Here is a 20,683-nt window from a genome sequence, read left to right as displayed (position 1 = left end):
CCCTAAATTTGCAAAGAGCTCTCCTATACCTGGAGGAAAGAAAGATTAGCATTAAGAAAGTACAGTTGTGTACACTTACCATAAATGTAGATGTTTGAGTGTATTCACAGTTGCAGCCATTACCATTTAGGTAATCCCGCTGGCAGGTTGCCCTCAGTCGGCCTGAATTCCAAAGTCCTGGGTCGGCTGCTATTGCCCCTTCCGTGACGTCAGGGGTATAAAAGATGCGGCCAATGCCACTTTCTTTAGTTTTTCTTGCCCCAGATGTTAGGTGGCCCCTAAAAGGATAGCCGAAATATAGATATATATATATATATATATATATATATATAAATACATGCACCAATATAAACTTCACCTTCATCTACAAGCAAATACACCACATAGGTTGTATAAATCAGAGAAGGAAAGATAGGTTCCATTAGAAGAAAGGGGGATGGCGGGTGGGTAACCTGGACTGCAACAGTGAATACAGTCAAACATCTACATTTATGGTAAGTGTACACAACTGTACTATGTTCTTCGTGTTTCACTGTTGCAGTCAATACATTTGGGTAGAGTCCCAAAGCTATGGTTGGGAGGCTGGAGCTTAAACAGCATTAGGAGCAGCTATGAGGCCCTGCAGAACTGCAGTGGCAAAGCCTGCCCTGGATTTAGAGTAGAGTGGCAGATGATGGTGCTTTGTAAATGTGTGCAGTGAACTCCAAGTAGCAGCCTCTAAAATGTCCTTGGTTGGTACTCCCCTGAGAAAGGCTGCTGAAGTGGCTGCAGCTCTGGTTGAATGTGGCCCAATGCCCTTAGGTACTGGCTTGCCATGGTGTAAGTAGCAGAAATGAATGCAATGACCTATCCACTTTGAAATAGTCTGCTTTGAGACAGCCTTACCTTGTGATCCTGCAGCACATGCCACTAGTAATTGCTCTGTCTTTCTGAAAACTTTGGTTCTGTCTAAGTAGAATCTAAGCTGTCTGTGTACGTCCAAAGAATGCAGAATTCTCCCCCCCCCTGTTCTGTGGATTTGGATAAAAAGTTGGCAGATGAATCGTTTGGTTAAGAGAGACACTGGGCACCACCTTAGACATAAAAGTTGGGTTTGTCCTCAGAGAGACCCTGTCTGGATAAAAAAATGATAAAAGGTTCCGCAAAAGTTATGGCTAGGAGCAGAGCTGTTTTCCAAGATAAAAACTTTATATCAGCAGTAACCACTGGCTCAAAAGGAGGCAGGATGAGTTTTTCCAAGACATAGTTGAGGTCCCATGCAGGCATTGGTGATCTCCTTGGAGTCCTTACATTTTTGGCTCCTCTGAGGTACTGCTTTAATAAGGGATGAGAAAAGATTGGTGGCTCTGTATTCTAATGAGCAGAAATGGCAGAGGCATGAATTTTAATAGATGAAAAAGATAGGCCTTTGACCAGCATCTCAGTTAAGTATTGCAAAATCTGAGGAATATTTGGCACAGCTGTATCAGTTCCTTGTGCCTGGTTCCAAGTACCGAATCGCTACCATTTTCCAGCATAAGATTTTCTAGTACTAGGCCATCTGGCCTCCAAAATGACATCTATCACAGCTTTACTGAGAGGTGTGTTTTGTATGACTACATTACCTGCCAGGTTTAAAGTGCTGAGTTGGCTGTGCAGGATCTGACTGTTTTGCTGGGACAGTAGGTGAGGTATTCGAGGTAAGATCCAAGCTGGGCATTGAGATAAGTTCTTTAGGATTAGAAACCAGTACTGGCGGGGCCAGTCTGGGGCAATCAGTATCATTTTTGGCTTCTCCTGTCTGACCTTTAGGAGTACCTTGGGGAGGAGAGGCAGTGGGGGAAAGCATACACTGATAGGTTTTTCCAGCTGAAAGACAGGGCGTCCACTTCCCATGCTTGTCTGTGATAAATCCTTGTGCAGAATCTTTTTAGTTGGTAGTTGTGAGGGGAGGCAAATAGATCTATGTCCGGGCATCCCCATTTCCTTGTTATCATGCTGAAAACTTGTGGATCCAGCTGCCACTCGTGGGGATCCATGAGGTTTCTGCTTAGTTCGTCTGCCAGAGTATTTTTCCTTCCTGGCAGGAACTGTGTCTGCAGATGCACTTGGTAAGTTAATGCCGTGTCCCACAAAGTCATTGCTAGTCTGCAAAGGGGGTAAGAATGTGTGCCCCTCTGCTTGTTTATATACCACATGACCGTGGTGTCGGTCTTTATCAGTAGTTGTCCCGGATGAAGTAGGCCCTTGAAGGCTGTCAGGGCATTCTGAACAGCTAGCATCTCTTTTTGATTGATATGTAGATGTATTTAGGTTGAGGACCATGTGCCCTGAATGCATCTTCCTGCCATGTGGGCCCCCCAGGCATAATCTGATGCATCCGTTGTTAGTGTCTGCCTGGCTGGGGGTAATGTGAATGGCTGCCCCTTGTTTTGGTGACAAGCCTTTGCTCACCATCAAAACTCCTGTTGTAGGCAGGGAATGAGAGTAATCATTGTTTCCAGGCTGTGGCAATGTTGAGTCCAAACACTTTTTAGGTACCACTGAAGTTTCCTCATATGCAGTCTTCCATATGGAATTAGTAGGATGCAGGATGCCATGAAGCTCAAAGCCTGCAGAATTTTTCTTGCAGATAACTGGGCCTTTGTTGCCAACATTTTGAAATAGGTAGTTAGTTGTCTTTGTTTGTCTGGCGTGAGATAAGCCATCTGGGCTGTTGTATTTAAGCTTGCACCAAGGAATATTAGCTCTTGACAGGGTACTAGTTTTGATATCTTTTCGTCCACTGTGTACCCTAGGCATGTTATAAGTCTTTTCACAAACGCCAGGTGCTGTAGAAGAATGTCCTTTGTTCTCTGCTTGAATTAGACAGTCGTCCAAGTAAGGGTATATTTGTATTCCTGTCTGCAGAATGCGATTACTGGTGCCAGGCACTTTGTAAAGACCCTGGGCACAGTAGATAAGCCAAAGGACAGTGCAGAGAATTGGTAATGCATTGAGCCAGCCTTGAATCTGAGGTATCTTCTGCATAACTGTCTGATTGGGACACACAGGTATGCCTCTTTTAGGTCTAGAGTCACAAGCCAAGTGTTCTTGCCCAGCATGGGCAGAAGCTGCTGCAAAGTCAACATATTCAATTTTGGTATAGATAGGTCCAGTATTGGTCTCCATGCCTTGTCCTTTCTGGGTACCAAGAACAGTCCTGAGTAAAATCCTTGTCCCTGCTCTTGCTCTGGTACTTGTTGAATGGCCCCCATGTCCATGAGGAATGAGGCTTGTTTTTGTGCCTCTGCCCATTGTTTTTTTGGCAGATCTGGCCAGCTGTTTGCCTTTGGCAGGGTATGGAAATGGAACCTGTACCCTTGTGACACGATATTTAGAACCCATTTGCCCCGGGTTATAATGTGCCAATTGAGAAAAAAGTGCTAATGTTCCCCCTAAGGGTGTTGCCAGGAGATAAGTGCTTGGTGCAGGCAGGGGGAAGTCATTGGGACTTTTTCCTGTATGGTTGTGATTTGTCTTCTCCAACTTTGGAGGTAGAAGCACCCCACTGCTTTGACCTGTATGAACCTTGCGCCTGGGATCTGCCTCTAGGACGTCTGGATCTGTCCCTTTGTGGTCTGTCTGACACAGGAAAGGACCAATTCTTTGTAGGCCAGTGTCTACTAAAGATAGGTGGCTGTACTTGTAAAAAATCTTTGACAGTTTGCATAGATTTTGCTTTGTCCTCCATTTTCTTTAACACCTCTTTTGCCTTAACACCAAACAAAGTGTCATGCTGTAAAGGTGCATCTAATAATTTAACTTCGACATGATCAGGCAGATTTTGTTCCTTTAACCAAGCATGCCTCCTAATTACAGAACCTGTAACTGCGGCCCTGCAGGCCTCCAAAGAATCAAAACCACATTGCAAAGTATGCTTTCCAACTTGTTCAGCTGCATGCAATAAATCCTGCAATTCCTTGTTTTATGCACATTCAGAATTTAATAACATTTTCTGTTTAAGCAATGCCATGATATGTTGCTGATATTTGAGCATATGAAACTGACAGTTTAAGGTGGTTATAGCCAAGGTAGCAGATGTGTAAACCTTTTTTCCCCACCTATCCAGTGCCCTAGAATCTCTGTCAGAGGGGGTAGGGTTTTTTGCAGCGGAAGCCTAAACTCCTTTGGGACCCTGTGAAATAGTTTCTGGGTCTGCAGCAGGGTTTTTAAAAAAGGAATTTGAGAGAGTCAGGAACCCTGTAATATCTGTCAGGCTTAACAGGAGCTGGAGGCAAGGAGTCAGGGGTAAGACTAGACTCCGAAAACACATCTACAACATCTAACACAGGTGGAATGGCTAGTGGTCTGTGTTGAGGTAGTAAAAAGAAATCCCTGAGCCTCTTTTTAGATTCTGAAAAATCTTAGCTCTCCCAGTGGAAATGCTCCCTCATGGTATGCAAGGTTTCCCCAAAAGAATAGTCCTCTGGAGGAGAAGCTGAAGGTACAGATTCTTCAGCATCAGAATCCTCATAGGGGGGAAGAGAATATTCCTGATAAGAAGAGGAATCAGAAGAAATAGAAACCTGATCTGAAGATTCATAGTCAGTCTCTTGCCTAAGCCTCTTATCAAGAGGGGGATGGGAACCCCTGATCAAGGTAATTAAGTCTTCGGCCATTTCCAGCATCTGGTTTTTGGGCATAGAGGCCTGTCCACGTGGCTCTTCGGCCATTTTCAGCATCTGGTTTTTGGGCATAGAGGCCTGTCCACGTGGCTCTTGAATTTGTTTCTTTGCTTTAGTAGGTGCTTTAGTCTCTGCCTTTGAAGCTGAGGTTGGTTTAATGTAAAGATGTTTAGGTCTGATTACACCCTCAAAAGCTGGTGCCTGCTCAGCGGCTCCGGACCCATCTGAAGGAATAGTATCCGAGGCTCCAATACCTAGAGTTTCCAGCGGCATGGCCGACTCCATGTGGGAGTCGGAAGCGGCCTGCGACTCTAAAGTAGCGGGCGTCAGGGGCTGCGAAAGCTCCTCACTGAGAACCAGCGACTGGCTTAGAAGCTTCTGAGTCGGTTTTGGGCCTCGGTTGTCTGTCTATCTCCTTTTCTTTGCATTTTTTGTGGACTCCGGTAGTCGGACGGCTATCCGACAACATTTCTGGATAATTAAACCGGTGTCCAAAATAATTTAAAGCAAAATCATACAGACGCTTAATAGTGCGTTGGTTAAATCTAGCACAAAACAGACAACCAGAAACGTTGTGATCAGGGCCTAGGCAAGGAATACAGTAAGAATGAAAGTCCTTATGAGGTATTTGCTTTCCACAAGAAATACAATTATTTACATTTTCTGACATCTGTCTGGAGCATGAAAAAAGTTCCCCCAACGGGGTACTTAGCTTTATTGAAGACTTTGGATCTGAAACTCGAACACGAAAATCTCACGAGTCGGCCGACCGGCACTTGCGAACTGCTTCTGCTTCGGGCACAGCGCGGCAAGAAAGACTAAAGAAAATGGCATCGGCCACATCTTTTATACCCCTGACGACCTGACGTCAGGGAAGGGGTGACAGCAGCCGACGCAGGACCCAGGACTTTGGAATTCAGGCTGACTGAGGGCAACCTGCCAGCAGGATTACCCAAATGTAATGACTGCAACAGTGAAACACGAACATCATCTTTATAGAATTAGATAGAAGACAAATCTTTAGAATAGGCTTGCAGGTTGACTACCATGCGAACTGCAGGCATTAACAAAAATCATACTCTAAAGCTGAGGAGAGAGTAAGAGCAAATGGCTGAAATCCCAAATAAAAACAGTACTTGTAACAAAGGCTGGCATATCATATTGTACCTCCCTGAAACAGAAAAATCATGAGTAGTAGTTTCAGAAAATCAAATTCTGCCAAGAGAGACTGAAGAAACACCATCTTCATAATCAGATACTGGGACTTTAACAGAAAAAGAGGATGCCTTTTCTCGGAACATATCCTGGATAAAACAACATGTGGAAATCCTCAGACAGGAATTTCCCATAAAAGAAAAACTTTAATGCCTGCAATAACCCCTGAAGCAAACCAATGAAGTATTTCATATTTATAGAAAGAGATAAGGAACATAAAAAAATTTAAGTGTCACATTTTCCTAGGGGCATCCTACAAAGAAACTCCTCCATGGAGCTTCTCCCTAAAGAACAGACTTCTTACCTTATTTAAGTAGAGATACTCTCTCCTTCCTCCTAAACAGACTAGAATGGCTCTCCCATGCTGAGCCAGGGCATCTGAACAGCCACACAGGACGTGTCCAACCTCCAGCCCTTAACGGCTGAACAGAATACACTAGAGGGTCCAGAAAAAAAAGTAAATTGTTTCAGGAACCAAAAAAGGCTACAGCAGAGTCACCCAGCAGAGACTGGAGCACAGACTGAGCCTGCTGTTAGTAAGGGCTCCAAAATAATTTTCATATTCTTGGGTTCAAAGGAAGGTAGAACTGTGGGACCAGTAAGCTGTTCCATGGTTCTGTCAAGGAGAAAAAAAAAAAAAAAAAAGAGCCTGACACTCTGGTAGAAAAGCTAGTTTGGATCAGTGACAGCCAAGCTGTTGTTGGTAGTCTTCACAAGCAAAGTACACCAACAATCCCAAAACACAATAACCATTGCTGATAAAACAGTATTCACCTTCAGTAAAGTGCATTTTTACATGAAGTGTTTCAATTAGATAAACAGCAAAAGTAAAACAAAAGGTAAACAAGTCTGGCAGACTACTCTGTCTTGAAGCAAAAACAGAATATCAGAAAACCTACCTAAAAACACAGCTGTATAAAAACTTAACAGTAAATGTCCTTTCACTGTTGCAGTATTCATTACCTCTGGGATCTCCTGCCAAGGTTAGTCCAACATCCAGCCAGTATACCAAAGCCTTTATTACTTATGAGTGTTGTATGTCAGATGTATGCTCCCCACACAAGCGTAGGATGTAAAGGCCACTTATGACTGTTCCCAAACCAGAACTGAAGTGCCCTAGGAGCCAGGACTGCACAGTGAAAGAACATATATATCCAAAGGTGGAAGGAACAGGAGGAGATGATCAAAGTCTCAGCCAGAAAGGAAATATTGCCCATGGAAAAGGGGCAAAAGAACAGAGGGAAGAAGAGAAGACTGCAATAGTGAAAAGTAGGGCATCTACTGTTAAGGTAACATTTTACACAACTGTACTATGTCCTTCCATATCACTGTTGCAGTACAAATCAGATCAGGAAGAGTACATACTCCACTGTGAAGGAAGGCAAGGAGGATCCCTCCACCTACCCATGAAGGACAGCCTTGGCATATACTGCCTTGCTTCTGGAAATGGCATCCAACTTGTAATGTTTAGTGAATGTTTGAAATGAAGACCAAGTAGCAGCTTCAAGGATGGATTTGGTTACCCAAATCCCTGAAGAAAGCCCCGGAGGAAGCCACTGCCCTAGTAGAAAGAGCTCTTAAAATCAGACAACTGACATGAAAACAATAAAAAGACATGGCCCAGGACTGGAAATCCAGGAGGAGACGGTTTGCTTAGAAACTGCCAAACCTAATGTCCTGGTATGAAAAGTAAAGTTTGTTAGTTTTCTGGTATTGAGTTTCCTGGTCTCCAGCAGGACCCTAAGCAAGTCCTCAGGAAACTGGAGTCGGAAATTAATCAAAACCTTATCACCTAAAGTGTCAATTGAAGGCTAGACAGGTGAGGGTGAAGGAGAAATAATTTGCCCTATTTGAGAAGATCCATGGGGTGAGGTAACTAGCGATTATTGCCCATGTTCAGGTGGAATAAGGGGGGAGGGGGGACCAGTGCTGTCTGGGACAAAATGGAGTTACCAAACAGTTTTTTGGCAAGTCGTTCTCAATCTTGTGAAGGACGTCTGAAAGGGGAGGAAAGACATACAGGAACATTCCTTCCCAAGAAAAAGGCATGGCATCCACATTCAAAGCCAAAGAACTTGGGACTCTGGAACAGAACAGAGGGAGTTGCCTGTTCAGTGGGGAGTCAAAGACATCCACTCAAGAAATAGCCCACCAAGGAACTATATTTACAAAAGCAGCTCTATGAAGCATCCATCATAAGTCTGTGACCTGTACCTGCTGAGAGAATATGCCACTAGACTGCCACTGACAGAAAGACTGCTTCTAGGGTCAACTGAAGTTTGATGGCTATTTCCCATGCTTAAAGACTAGTCTCCATAGAAAAGACCTAGTGCTGCCTTGTTTGCCAATGTACCACACAACTGTGGTGCTGTCCATACAAACCTTTAAGGGACCTGGCATCCAGAGAGAGTGGAAAGCTTCAAGAGCCAAAATGAGAACACTCATTTCCTTGATGATGACATGATCTACCCTAGGCTGAGGGGACCAAAAGCCCTGAACCTACAGGGTGCCCGAAGCGGCTCCCCACTCCAGCTCTGAGGCATCTGTGAAGAGTTCCTGGGATGGTTGAGGAGTTTGAAAAAGCACACCTGGATTGAGAGATCTGTTGAATCCACCAGCGAGATTCCATTTTGACACAAGGGAGCAGAGAAACTGGATACTCTAGCGGGTGGCAGTGTTGGAGCCATATTTATTTTAGATACCATCTATACTTCCTCCTATGAAGCTTGCCCAGGGAAGCAGGGGAATGGTAGAGGCCATGAACCTAGAGGCCGAGAAACTCCATGGGCTAGAAGACAGGAAAGGGGAAGCAAGGTAAGAAAAAAGTTCATGACAGACAAAACCTTAGAGGCAGGAAGACAGACAATCATTGGAACAGTTTGGATTCTGCAGCCTAGAAAAATGTGATCTTGAGATGGAGTCAACACTGACTTCAGAAGTTTGATAGTGAACTCCAGGCTGTGTAATACAAGCTGGGTAAAAGTGAAGATCCTGTAATAGCTTGGCTTGGGATGGGGTCTGAAGCACAAGGTTGTCCAGATAAGGAAATATCAGAATGCCCCAAAGCCTGCAAAAAGCGACTACTGGAGCTAAGAATTCTGTGAGCACACGAGGCTGTTGAGTCCAAATGGCAAAGCAGAGAACAGAAAATGATAGGATAAAACAGAGAAACGCAAAAATTTCTTAACTAAAGGGTGGATAGGAATATGAAGGTAGGTGTCCTTCTGATACAGGGTAGCTAGAAAGGCCTAGGGGAGCAACAAAGAAAAAGTCTGAAAATGAAGCATTCAGAAGGATGCACTTTGAGAAGTGTTCAGAAAAGAACAGTTGTGCAAAATCTTACCATAGATGTCCTTTTCTTCCATGTTGCAGTATTCTTAGTGTAGGGATTCTCAGTCTCAAGCGACCCGAACATCTGCTCCTATATATAAGCTTAAGCCTGGTTGCTGGAGGTGTGTGCAGCATGACACACAGGGCCATAAAACAGGGGACCTTAAATGTGACATCTGCATGCACAGACCTCAGAACTTAACTGCCCAGTCGGACAGTTAAGCTAATATGAGCCAAATGATGTCCACAAAGTGTGCAGTGCCATTTGCTGGTTTGTCTGAACATAGTCTAGGTGGTACTCCAGGATGCCTTCTAGACAGACCAATTGGAAAGAAGGGGGATATGTGGGGGGGTGGGTACTGCAACATGGAAGAGAAGGGCATCTACTGTTATGGTAAGATTTTACACAACTATCATATGCCCATGTTGCAGTATTGTTAGTGTGGGAGAGTGTCACATCTTAGGAAGAAGGAAGAGTGGATTCCAGAAAACCCTATAGGACTGTCCTAGCAAACCCTGCTCTGGCTCTGAGATGTGGTCCAATTTGTAGTGTCTAGTGAAGGTTTGTACAGATGGACAAGGTGGCCACTTCCAGAATGGAGGATGTGTCCAGGTCTATGAAGGAGGCTTTGTAGGATGCTATGACCTGGTAGAGTGAGAGCCCTTACTCCCTGAAGTAGGTCCTTGCCATGGTAGGAGTAGCAGAAGTGGATAGTTTTCCTGATCCAGCAGGAAATTGTTTATTTGGAGACTGCCTTGCTCAGGTCCCTGGGGTGGAAGGATATAAATAGTTAGATTTTCTGATGGCCTTAGTTTTGTCCAAGTAAAACCTCAGTTGCCTGTGCACATCCAGGGAATGGAGTACCCTCTCACTGTCATTAGTGGGAGAGGGGGAAGAAGGTGGGCAGATGAATGGACTGGTTTACAGACAGTTCACTGACCACCTTGGGCATGAAAGAAAAGCTGGTGCACAGTGTCACCCTGTCCTTGTAGAAAATAGTGTAGGGTGGGACAGGTCAGGAGAGCTTGCAACTCTGACACCCTTCTAGCAAAGGTAAGGGCCATCAGTAGAACAGTTTTCCAAGTGCACATTTAGAGAGTTGCAGAGCTGGCTGGCTCAAATGGAGCTAGTGTCAGTTTTTATAGGATAAAAAGTTTAAGTCCCAAGGCAGTGGGACTGGTTTCCTTTGTGGTCTGATGTGCAAGACCCCTTTCAGGAAGAATTTTACATCTAGCCTGGATAGCAGGGGGGGGGAGTCTAGGAGTAAGCAGACAGGCCACAGATAGGTGGACTTTCACTGAAGAGTATGAAAGGCCAGCCTTGATAAATTCACAAACAAGTTAGGACTAGAGGCACATCCGCTCAAAAGGGATCCCTATGCTTTTTGAGACACCATTTGGAGAATCTTCCCTATTTTGAAATGTAGGACCTCCTGGTAGTAGGTTTCCTGGCTTCCCTCAGGACTGAAGGCACGTCCTCACAGCAGTGGTGTCTGAAGGGAACTAAAACTTTATCACCCATAGAGCTAGGCATAGCATATGCAGGAGAGGATGAATGTTCCCTTCTGCTGTGAGTAGGTCCACCTTGGTGGGTAAGTTGTGGTGATTGCCCTTGGTGATTGAAGTAAGGGGAATCAATGCTGCCTTGGCCAGTAGGAAGTCACCAGCAAGATCTTTGGTTTGTCCTTCTTGATCTTCAGGAGGACCTTTGGAATTTGAGGGAAGGGGGGAAATGCATATAGAAACTGCCCCCTTCCATGAAATGTTGAAGGCGTCTACCCTGCAGGCTATTGGGGAGTGGTCCTTGGTGCAGATTTATTTCAATTGTGTGTTCTGGGGGAGGGAAACAAATCTACTCGAGGTGTGCCCCACTGGTGGACAAGGTCTAGGAAAAACTTCTGTTCAACATCCACTCATGATGTGGAGAGGATGATCTGCTGAGAACATCTGCCTGTTGGTTGTCTGGGGTGGGATGTAGGTTGCCTGCAGAAATAAGTTGTTTCTGGAGACTAGGTCCCAAATCTGTATTGCTATCCTGCAAAGGAGATGGGACTTGGTCTCTCCTTGTTTGTTGAGGTACCATTTGACTGTGGTACTGTCTATGAAGATTTGATGGGGACCCAGTTGTAGGATTGGGGTAAAGGCTTTTAGGGCCAGAAGGACTGCTGTCATCTCCCTCACATTGATTTGTTTTTTTCCAGAGGGCAGGATGCCAGTTCTCCTGTACCTCGAGACTCTTCATGGTAGCCCTAACCCAGGTCCGATGTATCTGTATGTATATGTTGAGCTGGTGTGGGGGCAGGTGGAGTGGAAGGCCTGGGTTCAACTGAATTTCTTGTATCCACCATTTCAATTCTGCTTCGAGGCACGGTAAGACTGAGATCAGAAATTCTAGAGTGTGTTTGTGTTGGGACCATACAATTCTTCAGATACCTTTGCAGTTCTCATATGTATCCTGGCTAAAGGCAGCATAAGAATGGTGGCTGGCATAAGGCCCAGAACCAGTAAAAATTCTCTTGCTGATAGCTGTACCTGGATCAGGTCCTGGAAGTGGGCAGTAAGGGAGAGAACTTTCTCCAGAGGGAGGAATACCCCCATCAGGTCTGTTCTGATCCTGCATCCCAGGAAGATTTTGTCCTGCTGTGGGATTAGGAATGAACTGGGGAGGTTGAGGGTGAACCCCAGGCCTTGTAGCAGGAACATGGTGAACTGCAGGTGGTTTCTTACGGTATCCTCTCTTTCTGCAAGAATTAGGATATCATCTAGTTATGGGTAAATTTGAACGTCTTTGGTTCTGCAATGGGCTATTGCTGGGGCCAGGCATTTTGCGAATACCCTGGGTGCAGTATTTACACCAAAGGGTAAGGCTGTAAATTGAAAATGAGAACAGGGCCCAGTAAAACTGAAGTACTTTCTGTGAGACCGTTTTATATGGATGTAGAAGTAGGCTTCCATGAGATCTAGTGTGGCCATGAATGCCTTGGCTGGCAACAGTGGAAGAGGGGTCTGGAGCGATAACATTCTGAAGGATGGAACTCTTAGGAAGAGGTTTAGAAAGGACAGATCCAAAATTAGCCTCCAAGGACCATCCTTTTTTGGTATAAGAAATAACCTTGAGTAAATATCTTCTCCTTGTTCTGGGGGAACGGGTTCTATATTTCCATGGTTCAAAAGATCCTTTAGGTTCTGGTGAATGTGTAGTAGAATCTTGGGTGGGAATGGTATGGACCTTGTAGGGGGCCGTTCCTTCCAAGAGAGGAAATATCCCTCCTACTATTGCCAGGAACCAGTGGTCTGTGGTGATAATTCTCCAAAGGGGTAGGCAGTGTGACAGGCGGGCTGATGGGAAGGTGGGCAAGGCAGTCACGCGTTGTTGGGAGCCATTTCTGTCATGAAAGGGCCATCTTTGGGTAGGTTGAAAGGAAACTGGTCTGTATGTGGTTTGTCTCCAAGCTCCTTTCCTATGTCTGGAAGAGGAAGAAATGGTAAAGGAGGGGGTCCTCCTGACAAAAGTAGTCTTGGCTTAGTGATTTATAGTATTTAGGAATGGGAGACACCAGAAGGTGTTTAGTAACCTGGAGCTCCTTGCTTTTCTCCTGAAGGTTTTTTTAAAATGTTCTGCAGACCATTTTCCAAACAGGAAGCTGTGGTCAAGAGGGGCATCAAAAATTTTGGACTTAAAGTCCTCTGGCAGGAGTTGAAGGTGAAGCCAAGAATATCTGCACAGCACTGATGTGGAAGCAGCAAGATCATGCAGAGGTCTCTGCTGCATAAATGCATCTAATTGAATGTCTGACCACTTGAGAAGCGAGCAACAGTTTTGATGCTACCTCTATCTTGTTAGGGGAGTGAGACAAGGAGGACAGGAGATTAGAAGCCTGGGATACCAAGTCCAAGGCATATTTTACCTTAAGAGTAGATAGTTGACAGCTCTGAAGGCTAGGGCAGAGGAGGTATAAACTTTCTTGCTGATCCTGTCCATATTCTTACTGTCCTTGTCAGTAGGTAAAAGGGACAGATGAGGAGGGTATTCATTTTGACTTTGTCAGGAGATACAGCAATCACTGCTGTGTCTGCCAAGGGGGGCTTCACCAGGAATTTCTCTTCATCAGGCACCATGTACGAACGGTCAGGTTTCTTGGGGTAGGTGGCTGTGAATCGGGATTTTGCAATGCTGAAGAAAATGCATCAAGATAAGCAGGTATAACTGGTGGGATGGCAGATGGAGATTCTACTTGATGTAATTCAAAACATCTTGAGTTTGTCATTTGGGAAGTATCCCATTTGAAATATTTTATTTTGGTAATGATCTCCCCAAATGTGGTGTCCTCTGGGGAGAGTCCACCTCAATGGATTCCTCATCAAGAGAATAATATTCCAGTGGTGAGGCAATCTGTGATGAGTAAGTAACTGATTCAACTGATGAGTAAACTTCCTCCTCTTCTCCTCCTGTATAAGTGGGAATATGGATTGAAGTAGCTGAGGCAGGCCTAGGGCTGAGAACAGGAATGGTGAAAGGTAAAGAGGCCAAAGGCCTAAGGGATATGAAAGCTTGCATCAAGGATTGCGTGAAGGATTGCCAGTCAGGTAATCCCTCAGGTGAGGGAGACAAATGCTTACTTTTCTGTCTCCTTTTCTGTCTCCTTTTCAAAGGAGTAATTGTGTGAGAAGGCCTAGTCTTAGGGGCCTTCGTGAGAGCTGGGGCTTCAGGTTGTGATATCCCAGTCGGGTGTCTGGCAAGGCCTGGTTCCCCCTCGACATCAGTAAAAACCGAAGTCTGAGCTCCCTCTATGGACATGCTGGTTATTACTTCTGAAGTGGCTTCCTCGAGGGGAGTCGAAGTAGAAGCCTCTAATGGATGTCCCTCAACTAAAACAGAAGCTGCCGGGGCATCGAACAAAAAGGCAGTAGTAGTAGTAGGCTGTGACAACTTGGCCTTTACGTGTGGAAACTCTGCCAGGGTGGCCGACTCTGGATCCATCCTAAGCACTAATTTCTTTAGCCTCTGATTTTCTAAGTAAAGATTAAGGGTGGCCAGACGGCTTTCTGAGTGCCTTAGATATGAATGACTGGCAAATTGAACAAGAGGTATGGTCATGTTCTCGGCCTAAGCAAAAGGCAATGGTTATCGGAGTCTTTATGCAGAATCCGATGCCTGCAACGGCATTTACCCTTCTTAGCTGACTTCGGGTAAAAGGGGAAAACAGCAAACTAAGCTCAAGCAAAGGTAAAAAACGAAATACCCAATGGGGTACTTAGCTTTAGACATTTTGATAGTAGAGGAGCAATGCGACTGATGTGACGTTCAACTGTGGCTGAAAAGCTCTGAGGTCTGAGTGTGCAGACATCACATTTAGGGTCCCTGTTGGCCCTTTGTGTGACATCCCACGCACCTCCAGCAACCAGGCTTAAGCTTTTGTAAAGGAGCTAACGTTCGTGTTGACTGAGGCGGATAATCCCCACACTAAGAATAATGCAACATCGGAATAGAAGGACATCAAAAGATCCACGACAGGTCTCAAAGATCCCTCTTTCCTCTCTACCAGAAACAACCTGGAGTAAAACCCTGAACCCCTCTTGCTCTTTGGAACCAAATGAATGGCACCCTAGTCCAATAGACCCTGCAACACTCCTAGGAAATGAAACAATTCTGCAAAAGGTTGAAGGATACCAGAGAAGAAAGGGAGGGTTTTCTAGGCTTATACTACACCTGGTGGATAATGGACAGAACCCAAGAGTCTGTGGTGATTTTCTGCCAAACTGGGAAAGAGGGAGAAATCCTGAGGGACAAGGAAACCTGGCTGAGAGAAAGACTGAAGAATGTCAGTTGGATGCAGACTTATCAGGAAAGGACAGCTTTTGGGAGCCAGGCATTAAAGTATGCTTATCAGAAAGAAATGGGCATAGGAGCCTTCCTACCCTTGTAAGACTGTCTAGCCAGTTAGAACACAAACGCAGTTTTTACATGCTAGTTCCTCTAACTTGGGAAAGGGAGAGACAAAGATGAGTTTCAAAACTTCCATAACCTTACACTGTCCCTGCAAAGACAAAACACTTCTGGCACACAACTGACTACCAATTTTGGTTATCCAAAGGTGGATCTAGAAGCTTTGTATTAATATCTACAAGCTTTGTATTAATATCAATCATTAAGGATCGAAAGCGAAAACAGGAATACTACCACGTCACAGAACTGGAGGAAGAAGCCCTAGAAGAGGCATAAGCCGCATCACAAAGTACAGTTGTGTACACTTAACATAAATGTAGAGGTTAAGAGTGTATTCACTGTTGCAGTCATTACATTTAGGTAATCCTGCTGGCAGGTTGCCCTCAGCAGGCCTGAATTCCAAAGTCCTCGGTCCTGCGTCGGCTGCTGTCACCCCTTCCCTGACGTCAGGTCGTCAGGGGTATATAAAAGAAGCAGCCGTCATCTTCTTTAGTTTTTCTTGCCCCAGATGTGAGGTGGCCCCGAAAAGGGTTGCCAAAATTTATATATATATATATATATATATATATATATATATATATATATATATATATATATATATATTTACATGCACCAATATAAACTTTACCTTCAACTACAAGCAAATACACCACATAGGTTGTATAAATCAGAGAAGGAAAGACAGACTCCATCAGAAAAGGGGGATGGCAGGTGGGTAACCTGGACTGCAACAGTGAATACACTCGAACATCTACATTTATGGTAAGTGTACACAACTGTTCTATGTTCTTTGTGTTTTACTGTTGCAGTCATTACATTTGGGTAGAGTCCCAAAGCTAAGATTGGGAGGCTGGAGCTAAACAGCATTAGGAGCAGCTATGAGGACCTGCAGAACTGCAGTGGCAACGCCTGCCCTGGATTTAGAGTAAAGTGGCAGATGATAGTGCTTTGTAAAGGTGTGCACTGAACTCAGAGTAGCAGCCTCTAAAATGTCCTTGGTAGGTAACTCCCCTGAGAAAGGCTGCTGAAGTGGCTGCAGCTCTGGTTGAATGTGGCCTAAGGCCCTTAGGCACTGGCTTGCCATGGTGTACATAGCAGAAACAAATGTATCACTAGTAATTGCTCTGTCTTTCTGAAAACTTTGGTTATGTCCAAGTAGAATCTAAGCTGTCTATGTACGTCCAAAGAATGCAGAATTCTCTCCCTCTTGTTCTGTGGATTTGGATAAAAAGTTGGCAGGTGAATAGTTTGGTTACGACCACACTGGACACCACCTTAGGCATAAATGTTGGATTTGTCCTCAGAGACTCTGTCTGGATAAAAAATGATAAAACGTTCCACAGCCATGAGTGCCTGTAGCTCTGAAACTCGTCTTGCAGAAGTTATTGCTAGGAGAAGAGCTGTTTTCCATGATAAAAACTTTATCAGCAGTAGCACCTGGCTCAAAAGGAGACAGGGTGAGTTTTTCCAAGACATAGTTGAGGTCCCATGCACGCAATGGTGATCTCCTTGGAGGCCTTAATTTTTTGGCTCCTCTGAGGTACTGCTTTAATAAGGGATGAGAAAAAGATTGGTGGCTCTTGGTTGTAATGAGCCGAAATGGCAGAGGCATGAATTTTAATACATGAAGATAGGCCTTTGTCCAGCATCTCAGTTAAGTATTGCAAAATCTGAGGAATATTTGGCACAGCTATATCAGTCCCTTGTGTCTGGTTCCAAGCACAGAATCTCTTCCATTTTCCAGCATAAGATTTTCTAGTACTAGACCTTCTGGCTTACAAAATGACATCCATCACAACTTAACTGAGAGGTGCGTTTTGTATGACTACATTATCCATCATGCTGCCAGGTTTAAAGTCCTGAGCTGGCTGTGCAGGATCTGACTGTTTTGCTGGGACAGCAGATGAGGTATTTGAGGTAAGGTCCAAGCTGGGCATTGAGACAAGTTCCTTAGGATTGGATACCAGTACTGGCGGAGCCAGTCTGGGGCAATCAGTATCATCTTTGGCTTCTCCTGTCTGACCTTTAGGAGTACCTTGGGGAGGAGAGGCAGTGGGGGAAAGGCAAATACTGATAAGTTTTTCCACCTGAAAGATAGGGTGTCCACTTTCCATGCTTGTCTGTGATAAATCCTTGTGCAGAATCTTTTTAGTTTGTAGTTGCGAGGGGAGGCAAATAATCTATGTCCGGGCATCCTCATTTCCTTGTTATCATGCTGAAGACTTGTGGATCCAGCTGCCACTCATGGGGATCCATGAGGTTTCTGCTTAGTTCGTCTGCCAGAGTATTTTTCCTTCCTGGCAGGAATTGTGCCTGCAGATGTACTTGGTAAGTCAATGCTGTGTCCCACAAAGTCATGACTACTCTGCAAAGGGGGTAAGAATGTGTGTCCCCCTGCCGGTTTATATACCACATGACCGTGGTGTTGTTTGTCTTTATCAGTAGTTGTCCTGGCTGAAGTAGGTCCTTGAAGGCTGTCAGGGCATTTTGAACAGCTAGCATCTCTTTTTGATTGATATGTAGATGCATTTGGTTTGAGGTCCATGCGCCCTGAATGCATCTTCCTGCCCTGTGGGCCCCCCAGGCATAATCTGATGCATCCGGTGTTAGTGTCTGCCTGGCTGGGGGTAATGTGAATGGCTGTCCCTTGTTTTGGTGACAAGCCTTTGCCCACCATCGAAACTCCTGTTCCAGGCAAGGAATAAGAGAAATCATAATTTCCAGACTGTGGCAATGTTGAGTCCAAAAACTTTTTGGGTACCACTGAAGTTTCCTCATATGCAATCTTGCATATGGAATTAGTAGTGTACAGGATGCCATGAAGCCCAAAGCCTGCAGAATTTTTCTTGCAGATAACTGGGCCTTTGTTGCCAACATTTTGAAATAGGTAGTCAGTTGCCTTTGTCTGGCGTGAGATAAGCCATCTGGGCAGATGTATTTAAGCTTGCACCCAGGAATATTACCTCTTGAGAGGGTACTAGTTTTGATTTCTTTTCGTTGACTGTGTACCATAGGCATGTTAGAAGTCTTTTCAGAAACGTCAGATGCTGTAGAAGAATGTCCTTGTTCTCTACTTGAATAAGACAGTCGTCCAAGTAAGGATATATTTGTATTCCTCTGTCTGCAGAATGAAATTACTGGTGCCAGGCACTTTGTAAAGACCCTGGGCGCAGTAGATAAGCCAAAGGGAAGTGCAGAGAATTGGTAATGCATTGAGCCAGCTTTGAATCTGGGGTATCTTCTGCATATTTGTCTGATTGGGGCATGCAGGTATGCCTCATTTAGGTCTAAAGTCACAAACCAAGCGTTCTTGCCCAGCATGGGCAGAAGCTGCTGCAGAGGCAACATTTTGAATCTTGGAATATCCAGGTATGTGTTTAGAATACTTAGGTCCAGTATTGGTCTCCAGGCTTTGGCCTTTCTGGGCACCAAGCAGTGTCTTGAGTAAAATCCTTGTCCCTGCTCTTGCTGTGGTACTTGCTGAATGGCCCTCATGTCCATGAGGGATGACGCTTGCTTTTGTGCCTCTGCCCATTGATTTTTTGGCAGGTCTGGCAAACCATTTGCCCTTGGCAGGGTGTGAAAGTGAATCTTGTAGCCTTGTGACACTATATCCAAGACCCACTTGTCCTGGGTTATTACTTGCCAATTTTGAGAAAAAAGTGCTAGTTTTCCCCCTAAAGGTGATGCCAGAGGATAAGTGCTTGGCGCAGACAGGGGGAAGTCATTGGGACTGTTTCCTGTATGGCTGTGATTTGTCTTCTCCGCTTTTGGAGGCCGTTGTTTAAACCTGTATGAGCCTTGGGGCTGGGATCTGCCTCTAGGGCGTCTGTATCTGCCTCTTTGTGGCCTGTCTGACACTGGAAAGGACCAATTCTTTGTAGGCCAGTGCCTGCTAAATCCTGCAGGCTGTACCTGTAAGAAATCCTTGACTGTTTGCGTAGATTAAGCTTTGTCCATTTTCTTCAACACCTCTTCTGCTTTAACACCAAACAAGGTACCATGCTAACATGGAGCATCTAATAATTTTGCTTTAACATGATCAGGCAGATTCTGTTCCTTTAATCAAGCATGCCGCCTAATGACAGAACCTGTAACAGCGGCCCTGCAGGAGGCCTCCAGAGAATCAAAACCACATTGCAAAGTATGCTTTCCCACTTGTTCAGCTGCATGCAATAAATCCTGCATCTGTTTTCTGCACCTTCAGAATTTATCAACATTTTCTGTTTAAGCAGTGACGTAATACATTGCTGATATTTAAGCATGTGAAACTGACAATTTAAAGCCCTTATAGCCAAGGTAGCAGAAGAGTAAATCTTTTTTCCCCATCTGTCCAGTGCCCTGGAATCCCTGTAAGAGGGGGTAGGGTTTTTTTGCATTTGACGCCTTGACCCCTTTGGGACCCTGAGAGATAGTTTCTGGGTCAGCAGCAGGGTTCTTAAAAAGAAATTTATGTTAATCAGGAACACTGTAGAATCTGTCTGGCTTAACAGTAGCTGGAGGTAAAGAGTCAGGAGTCAGACTGGAGTCTGAAAGTACATCATCTACAATGTCTAACACAGGTGGAACAGCAAGGGGCCTGTGCTGAGGTAGTAAAAGGAAGTCTCTGAGCCTTTTCTTAGATTCTGAATAATCTTGGCTCTCCCAGTGGAAATGCTCCCTCGTGGTATGCAGTTTCCCCAAAAGAATAATCCTCAGGAGGAGAGGCTGATGGGACAGATTCTTCAGCATCAGAATCCTCATAGGGAGGAAGGGAATATTCCTGATCAGAAGAGGAATCAGAAGAAATGGAAACCTGATCTGAAGATTCATATTCTGTCTCTTGCCTAGGCCTCTTAGCAGGAGGGGGATGGGAACCCCTGATCAAAGTAATTAGGTCTTCGGCCATTTTGAGCATTTGTTTTTTTAGGCATGGAGGCCTGTCCATGGGGCTGTTATACTTGTTTTTTTGTCTTTAGAGGTGCTTTAGTCTTTGCCTTTGAAGCTGAAGTCATTTTAACATAACTGTGTAGGCCTGAAAACACCCTCAGAAGCCAATGCCTGCTCAGCGGCTCCTGAACCATCTGAGGAATAGTTTCCGAGGTTCCAATACCTTGAGTTTCCAGTGGCCTAGTCTGCTCCACGTGGGAGTCAGAAGCGGCCTGCAGCTCTAAAGTAGCGGGCGTCAGGGGCTGCGAAAGCACCTCACTGAGAACCGGTGAACCAGAGACTGGCTTAGAAGAAGCCTTGTCGTCAGTTTTGGACCTCTGATGCCTGTCCTTTTCTTTTTCTTTGCATTTCTTCTGAATTGCGGTAGTCGGATGGCTATCAGGCGACATCGTGTAATTAAATCTTCTGCCAAAACAGTGAAATGCAAAATCGTACCGACGCTTAACAGTGCATTGGTTAAATCTAGCACAAAACCGACAATTAGCAACGTTGTGATCAGGGCCTAGGCAAGGAATACAGTAAGAATGGAAGTCCTTATGAGGTATTCGCTGCCCACAAGAAATACAACTAACTTTTTCTGACATCGGTCTGGAGCAAGAAAAAAAATGTTTCCCCA

The 20,683-nt window shown here is 44.9% G+C and overlaps 1 protein-coding gene across 1 annotated transcript in view; it reads right to left on the bottom strand.

The window, feature by feature from the left end:
• Window positions 1–20,683, bottom strand: part of EHMT1 (euchromatic histone lysine methyltransferase 1) — a 1,716,251-nt gene that overhangs the window by 1,233,849 nt on the left and 461,719 nt on the right. The gene's annotated exons all lie outside the window — the stretch shown is intronic.

The sequence above is a fragment of the Protopterus annectens genome, chromosome 16.part0 (genome assembly GCF_019279795.1).
Source record: "Protopterus annectens isolate FY-2018-M chromosome 16.part0, PAN1.0, whole genome shotgun sequence".
NCBI lineage: Eukaryota > Metazoa > Chordata > Ceratodontiformes > Protopteridae > Protopterus > Protopterus annectens.
The sequence above is the reverse complement of the archived record's forward strand: the minus strand, read 5'-3'. Positions and strand labels throughout refer to the sequence as shown.